Genomic DNA, 23,236 nt, shown 5'->3' on the forward strand with positions numbered 1-23,236 from the left:
CAGACGCTCCCGGGGTGGCTGGCCCGGACCCAGACTCCGCCGCGGGCCCAGTTACCGTCCTTTCGGCCCGCGAGCCCCTCGACCTGCACCTGGCCGCCCCCACCGGCGCCCAGCCCCGGCGCCGCCACCTGTGTGCCGGTGTGTCCCTCCACAGCTCCCTCCGACAAAAGCCCCCCCCACCCCGCCCCTCTGGCGTGTCACCGCGGCCGGGTGCGGGAGCGGGATCGAGGGCAGGGGCCGCTTCCCCGGGCCTGCCGGCCACCAGGGGCGGGGTCCTGAGCTCGGCGGGGGGTGTGGGGGCAAGGGTGGCCTTGCCGGGGCTGAGGGGCCGTGGCGACTCAATGGTGGCTCCCAGTGGCTTCGGGCCAGCTGCTGTCGGGCAGGAGGGCCGGCCCGGGCTGCGGCCGGGCTGCGCCTAGGGCCGCGTGGGCGGGCAGGGCCGATGCCCAAGGGACCGCGGGCCCCGGGCCCTGAAGCCTCCGGGGCCACGTCCCTGTGAGCGACGTGCGGGATCTTGGGCGGGGCGCCAAGCGCCGAAGGGTTTGCTGGGTCACGGCCGCCCTGGGCTGGGAGGTGGTCGCCAAACCCTCCGCCGCCGCCCGATACCCGAGACCTCCGTTGCCCCTGCCTGGGCGGGCGAGGGGGCCCTGCCGGGGCGGGCCGGCCGCCAGGCTGGCGTTAAGGCGCCAGCGCCAGCGAAACTGGGCCTCAAGAGGCCGCCCGCGGCGCCCCGCCCCCGTCTACGGCCATACCACCCTGAACGCGCCCGATCTCGTCTGATCTCGGAAGCTAAGCAGGGTCGGGCCTGGTTAGTACTTGGATGGGAGACCGCCTGGGAATACCGGGTGCTGTAGGCTTTTTGCCTCCCGCTCCGCCCGCCTTCTCCTTTACTCGCCCGCGGCGGGGGGGCCGCCGGCTCCGCCCCCGCCGAGCCCCGCTGCAGGCAGTAGTCAAGGTGGGTTTACCTGCCCGAGCAGGAAGCTTGGGCGATGGCAGAAGTGGGAAGAAACTCTTGAGCACAGGTTCTTGGGATCCACGGAGCAGCGCATGCACATGCGATGGGTGCCTACACAGCTGGCTTGCTTGTCTGTGGGGAAAGGCGAGATGGGTCAGGGCCTGGGTTCCTGAGGGGCTGAGAATCAAGGCAGGGATAGAAGAAAGGGGACAGGCCCACATCCCCTGAACCCACGCCGGCGCCCACTCACCTTTGTGGAAAATACGATTGAAAAGTGCCCGCAAGAATCTCTTCAGATGCCTCCAGAGTTGAGGGAAGAAGGGGAGGGGGGAGGCCGGGAGCAGGGTGAGCCCTGAAATCCAACCCTTGTCCCGGTCACACCCCAGCAGCCCTCCCACCTCAGCCCCTTCAAGACCCCAGGGCTCCCCCAACCGCGCTGCACAGATCCTGCCCTGACCATAGTCACCATGTTGATCCCCACGTTGAGCAAGATGAAGCTGACCGGGATCAGAAGAATTGAGTATCCTTGCTCCTGGCATTTCCTGGGGATGGGGCCAGTGAACGGCTCGGCTCGGTAGTAGTTTCGCTCACCCATGGCCGTTGGTCCCAGGACTGCCTGGGCCCTCTGCCCTCCAGTTTTAACTGGGAGCCAGACTGGGTCATAATGGGGCAGGTGGTGAGGTCACAGTGAGGGAGGGGGATGAAAAGGAGGGCCCAGAGTGGCATTCCCTGGTAACCAGGGTCAGGTAAGCTGAGCCTGGACAGTCAAACAGGGCCCGGTGGCCGGCATACATCCCCTCGAGCGGTCATTCATTCGCTCACCGCCCGCTGACTCACTTGTTCAAATGACACATTGCGTCTCTTGGCCCCTCTTGAGACTAGGAAGACCTTGGCCTCAGAGGCCTGCTGAAGGCCTGGCTGGAGTCCAGAGCCTCAGCCTTCTTCATGCCCTTCACTGGGCCTGGAGCTGGACCTGCCCAGATGTGGAACCTCCCAGTTTGGAAGCAACTTCTTGTATGAGGCTCTCTGTGGACAGGGACAGCTGAGACACAGAGGAGGTGCCCAGAGACCAGGGGTTTGGAGTCTGCAGCTGCAGATGTACTTAGTGCATGGTATAGGACCAGGAGGGGCCTGCTGGCAGAACTGTGGCCACTAAACCAAAGGGACCCTCAGGCCAAGAAGGGGACACTGGCTTCTTATTGCAGGAAGCCAAGCGCAGGGACCCAGGCTGGCAGAAGGAGTGGCGCTTCCAAGCCACAGACCACCAATGTTTCCTGGACTCTGGCGCTCTTTATTCCTCTCTCCATGCCCTGCCGCCCCCTGCCCCTGCCCCCACTTGCTGCTGGTAAGTTCATTTTCCCAGTCTGGCTCCCGTGCAGAGAGGGCCTGGAGGCCGAGGTGGAAGGTAGCAGCGAGTTGGCCCGCGCTTGGCCCTCCTGCGGTTGCCGCTTCAGCACCAGACTGTCATACACCTGGTAGTTGGCATTGCCTCCCGGGTTCCGGCTGAGTGGCATGAAGGTGGGCGGGGGTGGAGGGTGCTCGGTAGCCTGGACGTCGGGCAGGAGGTGAGAGGGGCGGAGGAGCAGCGCTGAGCTGGGAGCCGGGGCCCGCTGGTCCGAGGCCTCGGCCAGTACCGTGAGGGAGGCGGAGGTGGCCACAGGGCGCCGCAAGGGCAGGATCTCAGCCCATTCGGCCGCCGGGTGCCGCACCTCGTGGGGATCGCGGGAGTAATCCAAGTGTCCCGTGGAGGGATGCAGGCTGCGGTTGGACTCGCTGTGAGCACAGCTGGGGAGGCTACGTCTGTGGGCCGGTGGGGTGTCGCGCTACCAGGCGTCGGGCCGGTAGACCCGAGGCACCAGAGCGGATGGAGGCTCAGAGCCCTCCAGACCCAGACTCCGCCGCGGGCCCAGTTGCCGTCCTTTCGGCCCGCGAGCCCCTCGACCTGCACCTGGCCGCCCCCACCGGCGCCCAGCCCCGGCGCCGCCACCTGTGTGCCGGTGTGTCCCTCCACAGCTCCCTCCGACAAAAGCCCCCCCCACCCCGCCCCTCTGGCGTGTCACCGCGGCCGGGTGCGGGAGCGGGATCGAGGGCAGGGGCCGCTTCCCCGGGCCTGCCGGCCACCAGGGGCGGGGTCCTGAGCTCGGCGGGGGGTGTGGGGGCAAGGGTGGCCTTGCCGGGGCTGAGGGGCCGTGGCGACTCAATGGTGGCTCCCAGTGGCTTCGGGCCAGCTGCTGTCGGGCAGGAGGGCCGGCCCGGGCTGCGGCCGGGCTGCGCCTAGGGCCGCGTGGGCGGGCAGGGCCGATGCCCAAGGGACCGCGGGCCCCGGGCCCTGAAGCCTCCGGGGCCACGTCCCTGTGAGCGACGTGCGGGATCTTGGGCGGGGCGCCAAGCGCCGAAGGGTTTGCTGGGTCACGGCCGCCCTGGGCTGGGAGGTGGTCGCCAAACCCTCCGCCGCCGCCCGATACCCGAGACCTCCGTTGCCCCTGCCTGGGCGGGCGAGGGGGCCCTGCCGGGGCGGGCCGGCCGCCAGGCTGGCGTTAAGGCGCCAGCGCCAGCGAAACTGGGCCTCAAGAGGCCGCCCGCGGTCCCCCGCCCCCGTCTACGGCCATACCACCCTGAACGCGCCAGATCTCGTCTGATCTCGGAAGCTAAGCAGGGTCGGGCCTGGTTAGTACTTGGATGGGAGACCGCCTGGGAATACCGGGTGCTCTAGGCTTTTTGCCTCCCGCTCCGCCCGCCTTCTCCTTTACTCGCCCGCGGCGGGGGCCGCCGGCTCCGCCCCCGCCGGGCCCCGCTGCAGGCCCCACCTCCTCAGGCCCCTCCCACCACGGCGCGCGCCGGCGGGGTCGCTGCCCGCCGGCCCGGCCGGCCAGGCGGCCAGAAGGCGGCCCTGGAAGGCAGGCGCACCCCAGACGCTCCCGGGGTGGCTGGCCCGGACCCAGACTCCGCCGCGGGCCCAGTTGCCGTCCTTTCGGCCCGCGAGCCCCTCGACCTGCACCTGGCCGCCCCCACCGGCGCCCAGCCCCGGCGCCGCCACCTGTGTGCCGGTGTGTCCCTCCACAGCTCCCTCCGACAAAAGCCCCCCCCACCCCGCCCCTCTGGCGTGTCACCGCGGCCGGGTGCGGGAGCGGGATCGAGGGCAGGGGCCGCTTCCCCGGGCCTGCCGGCCACCAGGGGCGGGGTCCTGAGCTCGGCGGGGGGTGTGGGGGCAAGGGTGGCCTTGCCGGGGCTGAGGGGCCGTGGCGACTCAATGGTGGCTCCCAGTGGCTTCGGGCCAGCTGCTGTCGGGCAGGAGGGCCGGCCCGGGCTGCGGCCGGGCTGCGCCTAGGGCCGCGTGGGCGGGCAGGGCCGATGCCCAAGGGACCGCGGGCCCCGGGCCCTGAAGCCTCCGGGGCCACGTCCCTGTGAGCGACGTGCGGGATCTTGGGCGGGGCGCCAAGCGCCGAAGGGTTTGCTGGGTCACGGCCGCCCTGGGCTGGGAGGTGGTCGCCAAACCCTCCGCCGCCGCCCGATACCCGAGACCTCCGTTGCCCCTGCCTGGGCGGGCGAGGGGGCCCTGCCGGGGCGGGCCGGCCGCCAGGCTGGCGTTAAGACGCCAGCGCCAGCGAAACTGGGCCTCAAGAGGCCGCCCGCGGCCCCCCGCCCCCGTCTACGGCCATACCACCCTGAACGCGCCCGATCTCGTCTGATCTCGGAAGCTAAGCAGGGTCGGGCCTGGTTAGTACTTGGATGGGAGACCGCCTGGGAATACCGGGTGCTGTAGGCTTTTTGCCTCCCGCTCCGCCCGCCTTCTCCTTTACTCGCCCGCGGCGGGGGCCGCCGGCTCCGCCCCCGCCGGGCCCCGCTGCAGGCCCCACCTCCTCAGGCCCCTCCCACCACGGCGCGCGCCGGCGGGGTCGCTGCCCGCCGGCCCGGCCGGCCAGGCGGCCAGAAGGCGGCCCTGGAAGGCAGGCGCACCCCAGACGCTCCCGGGGTGGCTGGCCCGGACCCAGACTCCGCCGCGGGCCCAGTTGCCGTCCTTTCGGCCCGCGAGCCCCTCGACCTGCACCTGGCCGCCCCCACCGGCGCCCAGCCCCGGCGCCGCCACCTGTGTGCCGGTGTGTCCCTCCACAGCTCCCTCCGACAAAAGCCCCCCCCACCCCGCCCCTCTGGCGTGTCACCGCGGCCGGGTGCGGGAGCGGGATCGAGGGCAGGGGCCGCTTCCCCGGGCCTGCCGGCCACCAGGGGCGGGGTCCTGAGCTCGGCGGGGGGTGTGGGGGCAAGGGTGGCCTTGCCGGGGCTGAGGGGCCGTGGCGACTCAATGGTGGCTCCCAGTGGCTTCGGGCCAGCTGCTGTCGGGCAGGAGGGCCGGCCCGGGCTGCGGCCGGGCTGCGCCTAGGGCCGCGTGGGCGGGCAGGGCCGATGCCCAAGGGACCGCGGGCCCCGGGCCCTGAAGCCTCCGGGGCCACGTCCCTGTGAGCGACGTGCGGGATCTTGGGCGGGGCGCCAAGCGCCGAAGGGTTTGCTGGGTCACGGCCGCCCTGGGCTGGGAGGTGGTCGCCAAACCCTCCGCCGCCGCCCGATACCCGAGACCTCCGTTGCCCCTGCCTGGGCCGGCGAGGGGGCCCTGCCGGGGCGGGCCGGCCGCCAGGCTGGCGTTAAGGCGCCAGCGCCAGCGAAACTGGGCCTCAAGAGGCCGCCCGCGGTCCCCCGCCCCCGTCTACGGCCATACCACCCTGAACGCGCCCGATCTCGTCTGATCTCGGAAGCTAAGCAGGGTCGGGCCTGGTTAGTACTTGGATGGGAGACCGCCTGGGAATACCGGGTGCTGTAGGCTTTTTGCCTCCCGCTCCGCCCGCCTTCTCCTTTACTCGCCCGCGGCGGGGGCCGCCGGCTCCGCCCCCGCCGGGCCCCGCTGCAGGCCCCACCTCCTCAGGCCCCTCCCACCACGGCGCGCGCCGGCGGGGTCGCTCCCCGCCGGCCCGGCCGGCCAGGCGGCCAGAAGGCGGCCCTGGAAGGCAGGCGCACCCCAGACGCTCCCGGGGTGGCTGGCCCGGACCCAGACTCCGCCGCGGGCCCAGTTGCCGTCCTTTCGGCCCGCGAGCCCCTCGACCTGCACCTGGCCGCCCCCACCGGCGCCCAGCCCCGGCGCCGCCACCTGTGTGCCGGTGTGTCCCTCCACAGCTCCCTCCGACAAAAGCCCCCCCCACCCCGCCCCTCTGGCGTGTCACCGCGGCCGGGTGCGGGAGCGGGATCGAGGGCAGGGGCCGCTTCCCCGGGCCTGCCGGCCACCAGGGGCGGGGTCCTGAGCTCGGCGGGGGGTGTGGGGGCAAGGGTGGCCTTGCCGGGGCTGAGGGGCCGTGGCGACTCAATGGTGGCTCCCAGTGGCTTCGGGCCAGCTGCTGTCGGGCAGGAGGGCCGGCCCGGGCTGCGGCCGGGCTGCGCCTAGGGCCGCGTGGGCGGGCAGGGCCGATGCCCAAGGGACCGCGGGCCCCGGGCCCTGAAGCCTCCGGGGCCACGTCCCTGTGAGCGACGTGCGGGATCTTGGGCGGGGCGCCAAGCGCCGAAGGGTTTGCTGGGTCACGGCCGCCCTGGGCTGGGAGGTGGTCGCCAAACCCTCCGCCGCCGCCCGATACCCGAGACCTCCGTTGCCCCTGCCTGGGCCGGCGAGGGGGCCCTGCCGGGGCGGGCCGGCCGCCAGGCTGGCGTTAAGGCGCCAGCGCCAGCGAAACTGGGCCTCAAGAGGCCGCCCGCGGTCCCCCGCCCCCGTCTACGGCCATACCACCCTGAACGCGCCCGATCTCGTCTGATCTCGGAAGCTAAGCAGGGTCGGGCCTGGTTAGTACTTGGATGGGAGACCGCCTGGGAATACCGGGTGCTGTAGGCTTTTTGCCTCCCGCTCCGCCCGCCTTCTCCTTTACTCGCCCGCGGCGGGGGGGCCGCCGGCTCCGCCCCCGCCGAGCCCCGCTGCAGGCAGTAGTCAAGGTGGGTTTACCTGCCCGAGCAGGAAGCTTGGGCGATGGCAGAAGTGGGAAGAAACTCTTGAGCACAGGTTCTTGGGATCCACGGAGCAGCGCATGCACATGCGATGGGTGCCTACACAGCTGGCTTGCTTGTCTGTGGGGAAAGGCGAGATGGGTCAGGGCCTGGGTTCCTGAGGGGCTGAGAATCAAGGCAGGGATAGAAGAAAGGGGACAGGCCCACATCCCCTGAACCCACGCCGGCGCCCACTCACCTTTGTGGAAAATACGATTGAAAAGTGCCCGCAAGAATCTCTTCAGATGCCTCCAGAGTTGAGGGAAGAAGGGGAGGGGGGAGGCCGGGAGCAGGGTGAGCCCTGAAATCCAACCCTTGTCCCGGTCACACCCCAGCAGCCCTCCCACCTCAGCCCCTTCAAGACCCCAGGGCTCCCCCAACCGCGCTGCACAGATCCTGCCCTGACCGTAGTCACCATGTTGATCCCCACGTTGAGCAAGATGAAGCTGACCGGGATCAGAAGAATTGAGTATCCTTGCTCCTGGCATTTCCTGGGGATGGGGCCAGTGAACGGCTCGGCTCGGTAGTAGTTTCGCTCACCCATGGCCGTTGGTCCCAGGACTGCCTGGGCCCTCTGCCCTCCAGTTTTAACTGGGAGCCAGACTGGGTCATAATGGGGCAGGTGGTGAGGTCACAGTGAGGGAGGGGGATGAAAAGGAGGGCCCAGAGTGGCATTCCCTGGTAACCAGGGTCAGGTAAGCTGAGCCTGGACAGTCAAACAGGGCCCGGTGGCCGGCATACATCCCCTCGAGCGGTCATTCATTCGCTCACCGCCCGCTGACTCACTTGTTCAAATGACACATTGCGTCTCTTGGCCCCTCTTGAGACTAGGAAGACCTTGGCCTCAGAGGCCTGCTGAAGGCCTGGCTGGAGTCCAGAGCCTCAGCCTTCTTCATGCCCTTCACTGGGCCTGGAGCTGGACCTGCCCAGATGTGGAACCTCCCAGTTTGGAAGCAACTTCTTGTATGAGGCTCTCTGTGGACAGGGACAGCTGAGACACAGAGGAGGTGCCCAGAGACCAGGGGTTTGGAGTCTGCAGCTGCAGATGTACTTAGTGCATGGTATAGGACCAGGAGGGGCCTGCTGGCAGAACTGTGGCCACTAAACCAAAGGGACCCTCAGGCCAAGAAGGGGACACTGGCTTCTTATTGCAGGAAGCCAAGCGCAGGGACCCAGGCTGGCAGAAGGAGTGGCGCTTCCAAGCCACAGACCACCAATGTTTCCTGGACTCTGGCGCTCTTTATTCCTCTCTCCATGCCCTGCCGCCCCCTGCCCCTGCCCCCACTTGCTGCTGGTAAGTTCATTTTCCCAGTCTGGCTCCCGTGCAGAGAGGGCCTGGAGGCCGAGGTGGAAGGTAGCAGCGAGTTGGCCCGCGCTTGGCCCTCCTGCGGTTGCCGCTTCAGCACCAGACTGTCATACACCTGGTAGTTGGCATTGCCTCCCGGGTTCCGGCTGAGTGGCATGAAGGTGGGCGGGGGTGGAGGGTGCTCGGTAGCCTGGACGTCGGGCAGGAGGTGAGAGGGGCGGAGGAGCAGCGCTGAGCTGGGAGCCGGGGCCCGCTGGTCCGAGGCCTCGGCCAGTACCGTGAGGGAGGCGGAGGTGGCCACAGGGCGCCGCAAGGGCAGGATCTCAGCCCATTCGGCCGCCGGGTGCCGCACCTCGTGGGGATCGCGGGAGTAATCCAAGTGTCCCGTGGAGGGATGCAGGCTGCGGTTGGACTCGCTGTGAGCACAGCTGGGGAGGCTACGTCTGTGGGCCGGTGGGGTGTCGCGCTACCAGGCGTCGGGCCGGTAGACCCGAGGCACCAGAGCGGATGGAGGCTCAGAGCCCTCCAGACCCAGACTCCGCCGCGGGCCCAGTTGCCGTCCTTTCGGCCCGCGAGCCCCTCGACCTGCACCTGGCCGCCCCCACCGGCGCCCAGCCCCGGCGCCGCCACCTGTGTGCCGGTGTGTCCCTCCACAGCTCCCTCCGACAAAAGCCCCCCCCACCCCGCCCCTCTGGCGTGTCACCGCGGCCGGGTGCGGGAGCGGGATCGAGGGCAGGGGCCGCTTCCCCGGGCCTGCCGGCCACCAGGGGCGGGGTCCTGAGCTCGGCGGGGGGTGTGGGGGCAAGGGTGGCCTTGCCGGGGCTGAGGGGCCGTGGCGACTCAATGGTGGCTCCCAGTGGCTTCGGGCCAGCTGCTGTCGGGCAGGAGGGCCGGCCCGGGCTGCGGCCGGGCTGCGCCTAGGGCCGCGTGGGCGGGCAGGGCCGATGCCCAAGGGACCGCGGGCCCCGGGCCCTGAAGCCTCCGGGGCCACGTCCCTGTGAGCGACGTGCGGGATCTTGGGCGGGGCGCCAAGCGCCGAAGGGTTTGCTGGGTCACGGCCGCCCTGGGCTGGGAGGTGGTCGCCAAACCCTCCGCCGCCGCCCGATACCCGAGACCTCCGTTGCCCCTGCCTGGGCGGGCGAGGGGGCCCTGCCGGGGCGGGCCGGCCGCCAGGCTGGCGTTAAGGCGCCAGCGCCAGCGAAACTGGGCCTCAAGAGGCCGCCCGCGGTCCCCCGCCCCCGTCTACGGCCATACCACCCTGAACGCGCCCGATCTCGTCTGATCTCGGAAGCTAAGCAGGGTCGGGCCTGGTTAGTACTTGGATGGGAGACCGCCTGGGAATACCGGGTGCTCTAGGCTTTTTGCCTCCCGCTCCGCCCGCCTTCTCCTTTACTCGCCCGCGGCGGGGGCCGCCGGCTCCGCCCCCGCCGGGCCCCGCTGCAGGCCCCACCTCCTCAGGCCCCTCCCACCACGGCGCGCGCCGGCGGGGTCGCTCCCCGCCGGCCCGGCCGGCCAGGCGGCCAGAAGGCGGCCCTGGAAGGCAGGCGCACCCCAGACGCTCCCGGGGTGGCTGGCCCGGACCCAGACTCCGCCGCGGGCCCAGTTGCCGTCCTTTCGGCCCGCGAGCCCCTCGACCTGCACCTGGCCGCCCCCACCGGCGCCCAGCCCCGGCGCCGCCACCTGTGTGCCGGTGTGTCCCTCCACAGCTCCCTCCGACAAAAGCCCCCCCCACCCCGCCCCTCTGGCGTGTCACCGCGGCCGGGTGCGGGAGCGGGATCGAGGTCAGGGGCCGCTTCCCCGGGCCTGCCGGCCACCAGGGGCGGGGTCCTGAGCTCGGCGGGGGGTGTGGGGGCAAGGGTGGCCTTGCCGGGGCTGAGGGGCCGTGGCGACTCAATGGTGGCTCCCAGTGGCTTCGGGCCAGCTGCTGTCGGGCAGGAGGGCCGGCCCGGGCTGCGGCCGGGCTGCGCCTAGGGCCGCGTGGGCGGGCAGGGCCGATGCCCAAGGGACCGCGGGCCCCGGGCCCTGAAGCCTCCGGGGCCACGTCCCTGTGAGCGACGTGCGGGATCTTGGGCGGGGCGCCAAGCGCCGAAGGGTTTGCTGGGTCACGGCCGCCCTGGGCTGGGAGGTGGTCGCCAAACCCTCCGCCGCCGCCCGATACCCGAGACCTCCGTTGCCCCTGCCTGGGCGGGCGAGGGGGCCCTGCCGGGGCGGGCCGGCCGCCAGGCTGGCGTTAAGGCGCCAGCGCCAGCGAAACTGGGCCTCAAGAGGCCGCCCGCGGCCCCCCGCCCCCGTCTACGGCCATACCACCCTGAACGCGCCCGATCTCGTCTGATCTCGGAAGCTAAGCAGGGTCGGGCCTGGTTAGTACTTGGATGGGAGACCGCCTGGGAATACCGGGTGCTGTAGGCTTTTTGCCTCCCGCTCCGCCCGCCTTCTCCTTTACTCGCCCGCGGCGGGGGCCGCCGGCTCCGCCCCCGCCGGGCCCCGCTGCAGGCCCCACCTCCTCAGGCCCCTCCCACCACGGCGCGCGCCGGCGGGGTCGCTCCCCGCCGGCCCGGCCGGCCAGGCGGCCAGAAGGCGGCCCTGGAAGGCAGGCGCACCCCAGACGCTCCCGGGGTGGCTGGCCCGGACCCAGACTCCGCCGCGGGCCCAGTTACCGTCCTTTCGGCCCGCGAGCCCCTCGACCTGCACCTGGCCGCCCCCACCGGCGCCCAGCCCCGGCGCCGCCACCTGTGTGCCGGTGTGTCCCTCCACAGCTCCCTCCGACAAAAGCCCCCCCCACCCCGCCCCTCTGGCGTGTCACCGCGGCCGGGTGCGGGAGCGGGATCGAGGGCAGGGGCCGCTTCCCCGGGCCTGCCGGCCACCAGGGGCGGGGTCCTGAGCTCGGCGGGGGGTGTGGGGGCAAGGGTGGCCTTGCCGGGGCTGAGGGGCCGTGGCGACTCAATGGTGGCTCCCAGTGGCTTCGGGCCAGCTGCTGTCGGGCAGGAGGGCCGGCCCGGGCTGCGGCCGGGCTGCGCCTAGGGCCGCGTGGGCGGGCAGGGCCGATGCCCAAGGGACCGCGGGCCCCGGGCCCTGAAGCCTCCGGGGCCACGTCCCTGTGAGCGACGTGCGGGATCTTGGGCGGGGCGCCAAGCGCCGAAGGGTTTGCTGGGTCACGGCCGCCCTGGGCTGGGAGGTGGTCGCCAAACCCTCCGCCGCCGCCCGATACCCGAGACCTCCGTTGCCCCTGCCTGGGCGGGCGAGGGGGCCCTGCCGGGGCGGGCCGGCCGCCAGGCTGGCGTTAAGGCGCCAGCGCCAGCGAAACTGGGCCTCAAGAGGCCGCCCGCGGCGCCCCGCCCCCGTCTACGGCCATACCACCCTGAACGCGCCCGATCTCGTCTGATCTCGGAAGCTAAGCAGGGTCGGGCCTGGTTAGTACTTGGATGGGAGACCGCCTGGGAATACCGGGTGCTGTAGGCTTTTTGCCTCCCGCTCCGCCCGCCTTCTCCTTTACTCGCCCGCGGCGGGGGGGCCGCCGGCTCCGCCCCCGCCGAGCCCCGCTGCAGGCAGTAGTCAAGGTGGGTTTACCTGCCCGAGCAGGAAGCTTGGGCGATGGCAGAAGTGGGAAGAAACTCTTGAGCACAGGTTCTTGGGATCCACGGAGCAGCGCATGCACATGCGATGGGTGCCTACACAGCTGGCTTGCTTGTCTGTGGGGAAAGGCGAGATGGGTCAGGGCCTGGGTTCCTGAGGGGCTGAGAATCAAGGCAGGGATAGAAGAAAGGGGACAGGCCCACATCCCCTGAACCCACGCCGGCGCCCACTCACCTTTGTGGAAAATACGATTGAAAAGTGCCCGCAAGAATCTCTTCAGATGCCTCCAGAGTTGAGGGAAGAAGGGGAGGGGGGAGGCCGGGAGCAGGGTGAGCCCTGAAATCCAACCCTTGTCCCGGTCACACCCCAGCAGCCCTCCCACCTCAGCCCCTTCAAGACCCCAGGGCTCCCCCAACCGCGCTGCACAGATCCTGCCCTGACCATAGTCACCATGTTGATCCCCACGTTGAGCAAGATGAAGCTGACCGGGATCAGAAGAATTGAGTATCCTTGCTCCTGGCATTTCCTGGGGATGGGGCCAGTGAACGGCTCGGCTCGGTAGTAGTTTCGCTCACCCATGGCCGTTGGTCCCAGGACTGCCTGGGCCCTCTGCCCTCCAGTTTTAACTGGGAGCCAGACTGGGTCATAATGGGGCAGGTGGTGAGGTCACAGTGAGGGAGGGGGATGAAAAGGAGGGCCCAGAGTGGCATTCCCTGGTAACCAGGGTCAGGTAAGCTGAGCCTGGACAGTCAAACAGGGCCCGGTGGCCGGCATACATCCCCTCGAGCGGTCATTCATTCGCTCACCGCCCGCTGACTCACTTGTTCAAATGACACATTGCGTCTCTTGGCCCCTCTTGAGACTAGGAAGACCTTGGCCTCAGAGGCCTGCTGAAGGCCTGGCTGGAGTCCAGAGCCTCAGCCTTCTTCATGCCCTTCACTGGGCCTGGAGCTGGACCTGCCCAGATGTGGAACCTCCCAGTTTGGAAGCAACTTCTTGTATGAGGCTCTCTGTGGACAGGGACAGCTGAGACACAGAGGAGGTGCCCAGAGACCAGGGGTTTGGAGTCTGCAGCTGCAGATGTACTTAGTGCATGGTATAGGACCAGGAGGGGCCTGCTGGCAGAACTGTGGCCACTAAACCAAAGGGACCCTCAGGCCAAGAAGGGGACACTGGCTTCTTATTGCAGGAAGCCAAGCGCAGGGACCCAGGCTGGCAGAAGGAGTGGCGCTTCCAAGCCACAGACCACCAATGTTTCCTGGACTCTGGCGCTCTTTATTCCTCTCTCCATGCCCTGCCGCCCCCTGCCCCTGCCCCCACTTGCTGCTGGTAAGTTCATTTTCCCAGTCTGGCTCCCGTGCAGAGAGGGCCTGGAGGCCGAGGTGGAAGGTAGCAGCGAGTTGGCCCGCGCTTGGCCCTCCTGCGGTTGCCGCTTCAGCACCAGACTGTCATACACCTGGTAGTTGGCATTGCCTCCCGGGTTCCGGCTGAGTGGCATGAAGGTGGGCGGGGGTGGAGGGTGCTCGGTAGCCTGGACGTCGGGCAGGAGGTGAGAGGGGCGGAGGAGCAGCGCTGAGCTGGGAGCCGGGGCCCGCTGGTCCGAGGCCTCGGCCAGTACCGTGAGGGAGGCGGAGGTGGCCACAGGGCGCCGCAAGGGCAGGATCTCAGCCCATTCGGCCGCCGGGTGCCGCACCTCGTGGGGATCGCGGGAGTAATCCAAGTGTCCCGTGGAGGGATGCAGGCTGCGGTTGGACTCGCTGTGAGCACAGCTGGGGAGGCTACGTCTGTGGGCCGGTGGGGTGTCGCGCTACCAGGCGTCGGGCCGGTAGACCCGAGGCACCAGAGCGGATGGAGGCTCAGAGCCCTCCAGACCCAGACTCCGCCGCGGGCCCAGTTGCCGTCCTTTCGGCCCGCGAGCCCCTCGACCTGCACCTGGCCGCCCCCACCGGCGCCCAGCCCCGGCGCCGCCACCTGTGTGCCGGTGTGTCCCTCCACAGCTCCCTCCGACAAAAGCCCCCCCCACCCCGCCCCTCTGGCGTGTCACCGCGGCCGGGTGCGGGAGCGGGATCGAGGGCAGGGGCCGCTTCCCCGGGCCTGCCGGCCACCAGGGGCGGGGTCCTGAGCTCGGCGGGGGGTGTGGGGGCAAGGGTGGCCTTGCCGGGGCTGAGGGGCCGTGGCGACTCAATGGTGGCTCCCAGTGGCTTCGGGCCAGCTGCTGTCGGGCAGGAGGGCCGGCCCGGGCTGCGGCCGGGCTGCGCCTAGGGCCGCGTGGGCGGGCAGGGCCGATGCCCAAGGGACCGCGGGCCCCGGGCCCTGAAGCCTCCGGGGCCACGTCCCTGTGAGCGACGTGCGGGATCTTGGGCGGGGCGCCAAGCGCCGAAGGGTTTGCTGGGTCACGGCCGCCCTGGGCTGGGAGGTGGTCGCCAAACCCTCCGCCGCCGCCCGATACCCGAGACCTCCGTTGCCCCTGCCTGGGCGGGCGAGGGGGCCCTGCCGGGGCGGGCCGGCCGCCAGGCTGGCGTTAAGGCGCCAGCGCCAGCGAAACTGGGCCTCAAGAGGCCGCCCGCGGTCCCCCGCCCCCGTCTACGGCCATACCACCCTGAACGCGCCAGATCTCGTCTGATCTCGGAAGCTAAGCAGGGTCGGGCCTGGTTAGTACTTGGATGGGAGACCGCCTGGGAATACCGGGTGCTCTAGGCTTTTTGCCTCCCGCTCCGCCCGCCTTCTCCTTTACTCGCCCGCGGCGGGGGCCGCCGGCTCCGCCCCCGCCGGGCCCCGCTGCAGGCCCCACCTCCTCAGGCCCCTCCCACCACGGCGCGCGCCGGCGGGGTCGCTGCCCGCCGGCCCGGCCGGCCAGGCGGCCAGAAGGCGGCCCTGGAAGGCAGGCGCACCCCAGACGCTCCCGGGGTGGCTGGCCCGGACCCAGACTCCGCCGCGGGCCCAGTTGCCGTCCTTTCGGCCCGCGAGCCCCTCGACCTGCACCTGGCCGCCCCCACCGGCGCCCAGCCCCGGCGCCGCCACCTGTGTGCCGGTGTGTCCCTCCACAGCTCCCTCCGACAAAAGCCCCCCCCACCCCGCCCCTCTGGCGTGTCACCGCGGCCGGGTGCGGGAGCGGGATCGAGGGCAGGGGCCGCTTCCCCGGGCCTGCCGGCCACCAGGGGCGGGGTCCTGAGCTCGGCGGGGGGTGTGGGGGCAAGGGTGGCCTTGCCGGGGCTGAGGGGCCGTGGCGACTCAATGGTGGCTCCCAGTGGCTTCGGGCCAGCTGCTGTCGGGCAGGAGGGCCGGCCCGGGCTGCGGCCGGGCTGCGCCTAGGGCCGCGTGGGCGGGCAGGGCCGATGCCCAAGGGACCGCGGGCCCCGGGCCCTGAAGCCTCCGGGGCCACGTCCCTGTGAGCGACGTGCGGGATCTTGGGCGGGGCGCCAAGCGCCGAAGGGTTTGCTGGGTCACGGCCGCCCTGGGCTGGGAGGTGGTCGCCAAACCCTCCGCCGCCGCCCGATACCCGAGACCTCCGTTGCCCCTGCCTGGGCGGGCGAGGGGGCCCTGCCGGGGCGGGCCGGCCGCCAGGCTGGCGTTAAGACGCCAGCGCCAGCGAAACTGGGCCTCAAGAGGCCGCCCGCGGCCCCCCGCCCCCGTCTACGGCCATACCACCCTGAACGCGCCCGATCTCGTCTGATCTCGGAAGCTAAGCAGGGTCGGGCCTGGTTAGTACTTGGATGGGAGACCGCCTGGGAATACCGGGTGCTGTAGGCTTTTTGCCTCCCGCTCCGCCCGCCTTCTCCTTTACTCGCCCGCGGCGGGGGCCGCCGGCTCCGCCCCCGCCGGGCCCCGCTGCAGGCCCCACCTCCTCAGGCCCCTCCCACCACGGCGCGCGCCGGCGGGGTCGCTGCCCGCCGGCCCGGCCGGCCAGGCGGCCAGAAGGCGGCCCTGGAAGGCAGGCGCACCCCAGACGCTCCCGGGGTGGCTGGCCCGGACCCAGACTCCGCCGCGGGCCCAGTTGCCGTCCTTTCGGCCCGCGAGCCCCTCGACCTGCACCTGGCCGCCCCCACCGGCGCCCAGCCCCGGCGCCGCCACCTGTGTGCCGGTGTGTCCCTCCACAGCTCCCTCCGACAAAAGCCCCCCCCACCCCGCCCCTCTGGCGTGTCACCGCGGCCGGGTGCGGGAGCGGGATCGAGGGCAGGGGCCGCTTCCCCGGGCCTGCCGGCCACCAGGGGCGGGGTCCTGAGCTCGGCGGGGGGTGTGGGGGCAAGGGTGGCCTTGCCGGGGCTGAGGGGCCGTGGCGACTCAATGGTGGCTCCCAGTGGCTTCGGGCCAGCTGCTGTCGGGCAGGAGGGCCGGCCCGGGCTGCGGCCGGGCTGCGCCTAGGGCCGCGTGGGCGGGCAGGGCCGATGCCCAAGGGACCGCGGGCCCCGGGCCCTGAAGCCTCCGGGGCCACGTCCCTGTGAGCGACGTGCGGGATCTTGGGCGGGGCGCCAAGCGCCGAAGGGTTTGCTGGGTCACGGCCGCCCTGGGCTGGGAGGTGGTCGCCAAACCCTCCGCCGCCGCCCGATACCCGAGACCTCCGTTGCCCCTGCCTGGGCCGGCGAGGGGGCCCTGCCGGGGCGGGCCGGCCGCCAGGCTGGCGTTAAGGCGCCAGCGCCAGCGAAACTGGGCCTCAAGAGGCCGCCCGCGGTCCCCCGCCCCCGTCTACGGCCATACCACCCTGAACGCGCCCGATCTCGTCTGATCTCGGAAGCTAAGCAGGGTCGGGCCTGGTTAGTACTTGGATGGGAGACCGCCTGGGAATACCGGGTGCTGTAGGCTTTTTGCCTCCCGCTCCGCCCGCCTTCTCCTTTACTCGCCCGCGGCGGGGGCCGCCGGCTCCGCCCCCGCCGGGCCCCGCTGCAGGCCCCACCTCCTCAGGCCCCTCCCACCACGGCGCGCGCCGGCGGGGTCGCTCCCCGCCGGCCCGGCCGGCCAGGCGGCCAGAAGGCGGCCCTGGAAGGCAGGCGCACCCCAGACGCTCCCGGGGTGGCTGGCCCGGACCCAGACTCCGCCGCGGGCCCAGTTGCCGTCCTTTCGGCCCGCGAGCCCCTCGACCTGCACCTGGCCGCCCCCACCGGCGCCCAGCCCCGGCGCCGCCACCTGTGTGCCGGTGTGTCCCTCCACAGCTCCCTCCGACAAAAGCCCCCCCCACCCCGCCCCTCTGGCGTGTCACCGCGGCCGGGTGCGGGAGCGGGATCGAGGGCAGGGGCCGCTTCCCCGGGCCTGCCGGCCACCAGGGGCGGGGTCCTGAGCTCGGCGGGGGGTGTGGGGGCAAGGGTGGCCTTGCCGGGGCTGAGGGGCCGTGGCGACTCAATGGTGGCTCCCAGTGGCTTCGGGCCAGCTGCTGTCGGGCAGGAGGGCCGGCCCGGGCTGCGGCCGGGCTGCGCCTAGGGCCGCGTGGGCGGGCAGGGCCGATGCCCAAGGGACCGCGGGCCCCGGGCCCTGAAGCCTCCGGGGCCACGTCCCTGTGAGCGACGTGCGGGATCTTGGGCGGGGCGCCAAGCGCCGAAGGGTTTGCTGGGTCACGGCCGCCCTGGGCTGGGAGGTGGTCGCCAAACCCTCCGCCGCCGCCCGATACCCGAGACCTCCGTTGCCCCTGCCTGGGCGGGCGAGGGGGCCCTGCCGGGGCGGGCCGGCCGCCAGGCTGGCGTTAAGGCGCCAGCGCCAGCGAAACTGGGCCTCAAGAGGCCGCCCGCGGCCCCCCGCCCCCGTCTACGGCCATACCACCCTGAACGCGCCCGATCTCGTCTGATCTCGGAAGCTAAGCAGGGTCGGGCCTGGTTAGTACTTGGATGGGAGACCGCCTGGGAATACCGGGTGCTGTAGGCTTTTTGCCTCCCGCTCCGCCCGCCTTCTCCTTTACTCGCCCGCGGCGGGGGGGCCGCCGGCTCCGCCCCCGCCGAGCCCCGCTGCAGGCAGTAGTCAAGGTGGGTTTACCTGCCCGAGCAGGAAGCTTGGGCGATGGCAGAAGTGGGAAGAAACTCTTGAGCACAGGTTCTTGGGATCCACGGAGCAGCGCATGCACATGCGATGGGTGCCTACACAGCTGGCTTGCTTGTCTGTGGGGAAAGGCGAGATGGGTCAGGGCCTGGGTTCCTGAGGGGCTGAGAATCAAGGCAGGGATAGAAGAAAGGGGACAGGCCCACATCCCCTGAACCCACGCCGGCGCCCACTCACCTTTGTGGAAAATACGATTGAAAAGTGCCCGCAAGAATCTCTTCAGATGCCTCCAGAGTTGAGGGAAGAAGGGGAGGGGGGAGGCCGGGAGCAGGGTGAGCCCTGAAATCCAACCCTTGTCCCGGTCACACCCCAGCAGCCCTCCCACCTCAGCCCCTTCAAGACCCCAGGGCTCCCCCAACCGCGCTGCACAGATCCTGCCCTGACCGTAGTCACCATGTTGATCCCCACGTTGAGCAAGATGAAGCTGACCGGGATCAGAAGAATTGAGTATCCTTGCTCCTGGCATTTCCTGGGGATGGGGCCAGTGAACGGCTCGGCTCGGTAGTAGTTTCGCTCACCCATGGCCGTTGGTCCCAGGACTGCCTGGGCCCTCTGCCCTCCAGTTTTAACTGGGAGCCAGACTGGGTCATAATGGGGCAGGTGGTGAGGTCACAGTGAGGGAGGGGGATGAAAAGGAGGGCCCAGAGTGGCATTCCCTGGTAACCAGGGTCAGGTAAGCTGAGCCTGGACAGTCAAACAGGGCCCGGTGGCCGGCATACATCCCCTCGAGCGGTCATTCATTCGCTCACCGCCCGCTGACTCACTTGTTCAAATGACACATTGCGTCTCTTGGCCCCTCTTGAGACTAGGAAGACCTTGGCCTCAGAGGCCTGCTGAAGGCCTGGCTGGAGTCCAGAGCCTCAGCCTTCTTCATGCCCTTCACTGGGCCTGGAGCTGGACCTGCCCAGATGTGGAACCTCCCAGTTTGGAAGCAACTTCTTGTATGAGGCTCTCTGTGGACAGGGACAGCTGAGACACAGAGGAGGTGCCCAGAGACCAGGGGTTTGGAGTCTGCAGCTGCAGATGTACTTAGTGCATGGTATAGGACCAGGAGGGGCCTGCTGGCAGAACTGTGGCCACTAAACCAAAGGGACCCTCAGGCCAAGAAGGGGACACTGGCTTCTTATTGCAGGAAGCCAAGCGCAGGGACCCAGGCTGGCAGAAGGAGTGGCGCTTCCAAGCCACAGACCACCAATGTTTCCTGGACTCTGGCGCTCTTTATTCCTCTCTCCATGCCCTGCCGCCCCCTGCCCCTGCCCCCACTTGCTGCTGGTAAGTTCATTTTCCCAGTCTGGCTCCCGTGCAGAGAGGGCCTGGAGGCCGAGGTGGAAGGTAGCAGCGAGTTGGCCCGCGCTTGGCCCTCCTGCGGTTGCCGCTTCAGCACCAGACTGTCATACACCTGGTAGTTGGCATTGCCTCCCGGGTTCCGGCTGAGTGGCATGAAGGTGGGCGGGGGTGGAGGGTGCTCGGTAGCCTGGACGTCGGGCAGGAGGTGAGAGGGGCGGAGGAGCAGCGCTGAGCTGGGAGCCGGGGCCCGCTGGTCCGAGGCCTCGGCCAGTACCGTGAGGGAGGCGGAGGTGGCCACAGGGCGCCGCAAGGGCAGGATCTCAGCCCATTCGGCCGCCGGGTGCCGCACCTCGTGGGGATCGCGGGAGTAATCCAAGTGTCCCGTGGAGGGATGCAGGCTGCGGTTGGACTCGCTGTGAGCACAGCTGGGGAGGCTACGTCTGTGGGCCGGTGGGGTGTCGCGCTACCAGGCGTCGGGCCGGTAGACCCGAGGCACCAGAGCGGATGGAGGCTCAGAGCCCTCCAGACCCAGACTCCGCCGCGGGCCCAGTTGCCGTCCTTTCGGCCCGCGAGCCCCTCGACCTGCACCTGGCCGCCCCCACCGGCGCCCAGCCCCGGCGCCGCCACCTGTGTGCCGGTGTGTCCCTCCACAGCTCCCTCCGACAAAAGCCCCCCCCACCCCGCCCCTCTGGCGTGTCACCGCGGCCGGGTGCGGGAGCGGGATCGAGGGCAGGGGCCGCTTCCCCGGGCCTGCCGGCCACCAGGGGCGGGGTCCTGAGCTCGGCGGGGGGTGTGGGGGCAAGGGTGGCCTTGCCGGGGCTGAGGGGCCGTGGCGACTCAATGGTGGCTCCCAGTGGCTTCGGGCCAGCTGCTGTCGGGCAGGAGGGCCGGCCCGGGCTGCGGCCGGGCTGCGCCTAGGGCCGCGTGGGCGGGCAGGGCCGATGCCCAAGGGACCGCGGGCCCCGGGCCCTGAAGCCTCCGGGGCCACGTCCCTGTGAGCGACGTGCGGGATCTTGGGCGGGGCGCCAAGCGCCGAAGGGTTTGCTGGGTCACGGCCGCCCTGGGCTGGGAGGTGGTCGCCAAACCCTCCGCCGCCGCCCGATACCCGAGACCTCCGTTGCCCCTGCCTGGGCCGGCGAGGGGGCCCTGCCGGGGCGGGCCGGCCGCCAGGCTGGCGTTAAGGCGCCAGCGCCAGCGAAACTGGGCCTCAAGAGGCCGCCCGCGGTCCCCCGCCCCCGTCTACGGCCATACCACCCTGAACGCGCCCGATCTCGTCTGATCTCGGAAGCTAAGCAGGGTCGGGCCTGGTTAGTACTTGGATGGGAGACCGCCTGGGAATACCGGGTGCTGTAGGCTTTTTGCCTCCCGCTCCGCCCGCCTTCTCCTTTACTCGCCCGCGGCGGGGGCCGCCGGCTCCGCCCCCGCCGGGCCCCGCTGCAGGCCCCACCTCCTCAGGCCCCTCCCACCACGGCGCGCGCCGGCGGGGTCGCTCCCCGCCGGCCCGGCCGGCCAGGCGGCCAGAAGGCGGCCCTGGAAGGCAGGCGCACCCCAGACGCTCCCGGGGTGGCTGGCCCGGACCCAGACTCCGCCGCGGGCCCAGTTGCCGTCCTTTCGGCCCGCGAGCCCCTCGACCTGCACCTGGCCGCCCCCACCGGCGCCCAGCCCCGGCGCCGCCACCTGTGTGCCGGTGTGTCCCTCCACAGCTCCCTCCGACAAAAGCCCCCCCCACCCCGCCCCTCTGGCGTGTCACCGCGGCCGGGTGCGGGAGCGGGATCGAGGGCAGGGGCCGCTTCCCCGGGCCTGCCGGCCACCAGGGGCGGGGTCCTGAGCTCGGCGGGGGGTGTGGGGGCAAGGGTGGCCTTGCCGGGGCTGAGGGGCCGTGGCGACTCAATGGTGGCTCCCAGTGGCTTCGGGCCAGCTGCTGTCGGGCAGGAGGGCCGGCCCGGGCTGCGGCCGGGCTGCGCCTAGGGCCGCGTGGGCGGGCAGGGCCGATGCCCAAGGGACCGCGGGCCCCGGGCCCTGAAGCCTCCGGGGCCACGTCCCTGTGAGCGACGTGCGGGATCTTGGGCGGGGCGCCAAGCGCCGAAGGGTTTGCTGGGTCACGGCCGCCCTGGGCTGGGAGGTGGTCGCCAAACCCTCCGCCGCCGCCCGATACCCGAGACCTCCGTTGCCCCTGCCTGGGCGGGCGAGGGGGCCCTGCCGGGGCGGGCCGGCCGCCAGGCTGGCGTTAAGGCGCCAGCGCCAGCGAAACTGGGCCTCAAGAGGCCGCCCGCGGCCCCCCGCCCCCGTCTACGGCCATACCACCCTGAACGCGCCCGATCTCGTCTGATCTCGGAAGCTAAGCAGGGTCGGGCCTGGTTAGTACTTGGATGGGAGACCGCCTGGGAATACCGGGTGCTGTAGGCTTTTTGCCTCCCGCTCCGCCCGCCTTCTCCTTTACTCGCCCGCGGCGGGGGGGCCGCCGGCTCCGCCCCCGCCGAGCCCCGCTGCAGGCAGTAGTCAAGGTGGGTTTACCTGCCCGAGCAGGAAGCTTGGGCGATGGCAGAAGTGGGAAGAAACTCTTGAGCACAGGTTCTTGGGATCCACGGAGCAGCGCATGCACATGCGATGGGTGCCTACACAGCTGGCTTGCTTGTCTGTGGGGAAAGGCGAGATGGGTCAGGGCCTGGGTTCCTGAGGGGCTGAGAATCAAGGCAGGGATAGAAGAAAGGGGACAGGCCCACATCCCCTGAACCCACGCCGGCGCCCACTCACCTTTGTGGAAAATACGATTGAAAAGTGCCCGCAAGAATCTCTTCAGATGCCTCCAGAGTTGAGGGAAGAAGGGGAGGGGGGAGGCCGGGAGCAGGGTGAGCCCTGAAATCCAACCCTTGTCCCGGTCACACCCCAGCAGCCCTCCCACCTCAGCCCCTTCAAGACCCCAGGGCTCCCCCAACCGCGCTGCACAGATCCTGCCCTGACCATAGTCACCATGTTGATCCCCACGTTGAGCAAGATGAAGCTGACCGGGATCAGAAGAATTGAGTATCCTTGCTCCTGGCATTTCCTGGGGATGGGGCCAGTGAACGGCTCGGCTCGGTAGTAGTTTCGCTCACCCATGGCCGTTGGTCCCAGGACTGCCTGGGCCCTCTGCCCTCCAGTTTTAACTGGGAGCCAGACTGGGTCATAATGGGGCAGGTGGTGAGGTCACAGTGAGGGAGGGGGATGAAAAGGAGGGCCCAGAGTGGCATTCCCTGGTAACCAGGGTCAGGTAAGCTGAGCCTGGACAGTCAAACAGGGCCCGGTGGCCGGCATACATCCCCTCGAGCGGTCATTCATTCGCTCACCGCCCGCTGACTCACTTGTTCAAATGACACATTGCGTCTCTTGGCCCCTCTTGAGACTAGGAAGACCTTGGCCTCAGAGGCCTGCTGAAGGCCTGGCTGGAGTCCAGAGCCTCAGCCTTCTTCATGCCCTTCACTGGGCCTGGAGCTGGACCTGCCCAGATGTGGAACCTCCCAGTTTGGAAGCAACTTCTTGTATGAGGCTCTCTGTGGACAGGGACAGCTGAGACACAGAGGAGGTGCCCAGAGACCAGGGGTTTGGAGTCTGCAGCTGCAGATGTACTTAGTGCATGGTATAGGACCAGGAGGGGCCTGCTGGCAGAACTGTGGCCACTAAACCAAAGGGACCCTCAGGCCAAGAAGGGGACACTGGCTTCTTATTGCAGGAAGCCAAGCGCAGGGACCCAGGCTGGCAGAAGGAGTGGCGCTTCCAAGCCACAGACCACCAATGTTTCCTGGACTCTGGCGCTCTTTATTCCTCTCTCCATGCCCTGCCGCCCCCTGCCCCTGCCCCCACTTGCTGCTGGTAAGTTCATTTTCCCAGTCTGGCTCCCGTGCAGAGAGGGCCTGGAGGCCGAGGTGGAAGGTAGCAGCGAGTTGGCCCGCGCTTGGCCCTCCTGCGGTTGCCGCTTCAGCACCAGACTGTCATACACCTGGTAGTTGGCATTGCCTCCCGGGTTCCGGCTGAGTGGCATGAAGGTGGGCGGGGGTGGAGGGTGCTCGGTAGCCTGGACGTCGGGCAGGAGGTGAGAGGGG

The 23,236-nt window shown here is 70.5% G+C and overlaps 14 non-coding genes across 14 annotated transcripts; all 14 read left to right on the forward strand.

The window, feature by feature from the left end:
• The first annotated feature begins 738 nt into the window (after window positions 1-738).
• On the forward strand, window positions 739-857 carry LOC132596122 (5S ribosomal RNA). The gene has a single exon (XR_009562223.1). It is a non-coding gene; the product is annotated as a 5S ribosomal RNA (ribosomal RNA).
• Window positions 858-3,552: 2,695 nt separating this feature from the next.
• Window positions 3,553-3,671, forward strand: LOC132596095 (5S ribosomal RNA). Its single transcript, XR_009562196.1, has one exon. It is a non-coding gene; the product is annotated as a 5S ribosomal RNA (ribosomal RNA).
• Window positions 3,672-4,602: 931 nt separating this feature from the next.
• Window positions 4,603-4,721, forward strand: LOC132596123 (5S ribosomal RNA). The gene has a single exon (XR_009562224.1). It is a non-coding gene; the product is annotated as a 5S ribosomal RNA (ribosomal RNA).
• A 931-nt stretch (window positions 4,722-5,652) lies between these two features.
• Window positions 5,653-5,771, forward strand: LOC132596124 (5S ribosomal RNA). The gene has a single exon (XR_009562225.1). It is a non-coding gene; the product is annotated as a 5S ribosomal RNA (ribosomal RNA).
• Window positions 5,772-6,702: 931 nt separating this feature from the next.
• On the forward strand, window positions 6,703-6,821 carry LOC132596125 (5S ribosomal RNA). Its single transcript, XR_009562226.1, has one exon. It is a non-coding gene; the product is annotated as a 5S ribosomal RNA (ribosomal RNA).
• Window positions 6,822-9,516: 2,695 nt separating this feature from the next.
• On the forward strand, window positions 9,517-9,635 carry LOC132596092 (5S ribosomal RNA). Its single transcript, XR_009562193.1, has one exon. It is a non-coding gene; the product is annotated as a 5S ribosomal RNA (ribosomal RNA).
• A 931-nt stretch (window positions 9,636-10,566) lies between these two features.
• LOC132596126 (5S ribosomal RNA) lies at window positions 10,567-10,685 on the forward strand. Its single transcript, XR_009562227.1, has one exon. It is a non-coding gene; the product is annotated as a 5S ribosomal RNA (ribosomal RNA).
• Window positions 10,686-11,616: 931 nt separating this feature from the next.
• On the forward strand, window positions 11,617-11,735 carry LOC132596127 (5S ribosomal RNA). The gene has a single exon (XR_009562228.1). It is a non-coding gene; the product is annotated as a 5S ribosomal RNA (ribosomal RNA).
• A 2,695-nt stretch (window positions 11,736-14,430) lies between these two features.
• Window positions 14,431-14,549, forward strand: LOC132596096 (5S ribosomal RNA). Its single transcript, XR_009562197.1, has one exon. It is a non-coding gene; the product is annotated as a 5S ribosomal RNA (ribosomal RNA).
• A 931-nt stretch (window positions 14,550-15,480) lies between these two features.
• On the forward strand, window positions 15,481-15,599 carry LOC132596128 (5S ribosomal RNA). Its single transcript, XR_009562229.1, has one exon. It is a non-coding gene; the product is annotated as a 5S ribosomal RNA (ribosomal RNA).
• A 931-nt stretch (window positions 15,600-16,530) lies between these two features.
• Window positions 16,531-16,649, forward strand: LOC132596129 (5S ribosomal RNA). The gene has a single exon (XR_009562230.1). It is a non-coding gene; the product is annotated as a 5S ribosomal RNA (ribosomal RNA).
• A 931-nt stretch (window positions 16,650-17,580) lies between these two features.
• Window positions 17,581-17,699, forward strand: LOC132596130 (5S ribosomal RNA). The gene has a single exon (XR_009562231.1). It is a non-coding gene; the product is annotated as a 5S ribosomal RNA (ribosomal RNA).
• A 2,695-nt stretch (window positions 17,700-20,394) lies between these two features.
• LOC132596132 (5S ribosomal RNA) lies at window positions 20,395-20,513 on the forward strand. The gene has a single exon (XR_009562233.1). It is a non-coding gene; the product is annotated as a 5S ribosomal RNA (ribosomal RNA).
• A 931-nt stretch (window positions 20,514-21,444) lies between these two features.
• On the forward strand, window positions 21,445-21,563 carry LOC132596133 (5S ribosomal RNA). Its single transcript, XR_009562234.1, has one exon. It is a non-coding gene; the product is annotated as a 5S ribosomal RNA (ribosomal RNA).
• The last annotated feature ends 1,673 nt before the right edge of the window (window positions 21,564-23,236 follow it).

The sequence above is a fragment of the Globicephala melas genome, unplaced genomic scaffold (assembly GCF_963455315.2).
Source record: "Globicephala melas unplaced genomic scaffold, mGloMel1.2 SCAFFOLD_612, whole genome shotgun sequence".
NCBI classification, from domain to species: Eukaryota; Metazoa; Chordata; class Mammalia; order Artiodactyla; family Delphinidae; genus Globicephala; species Globicephala melas.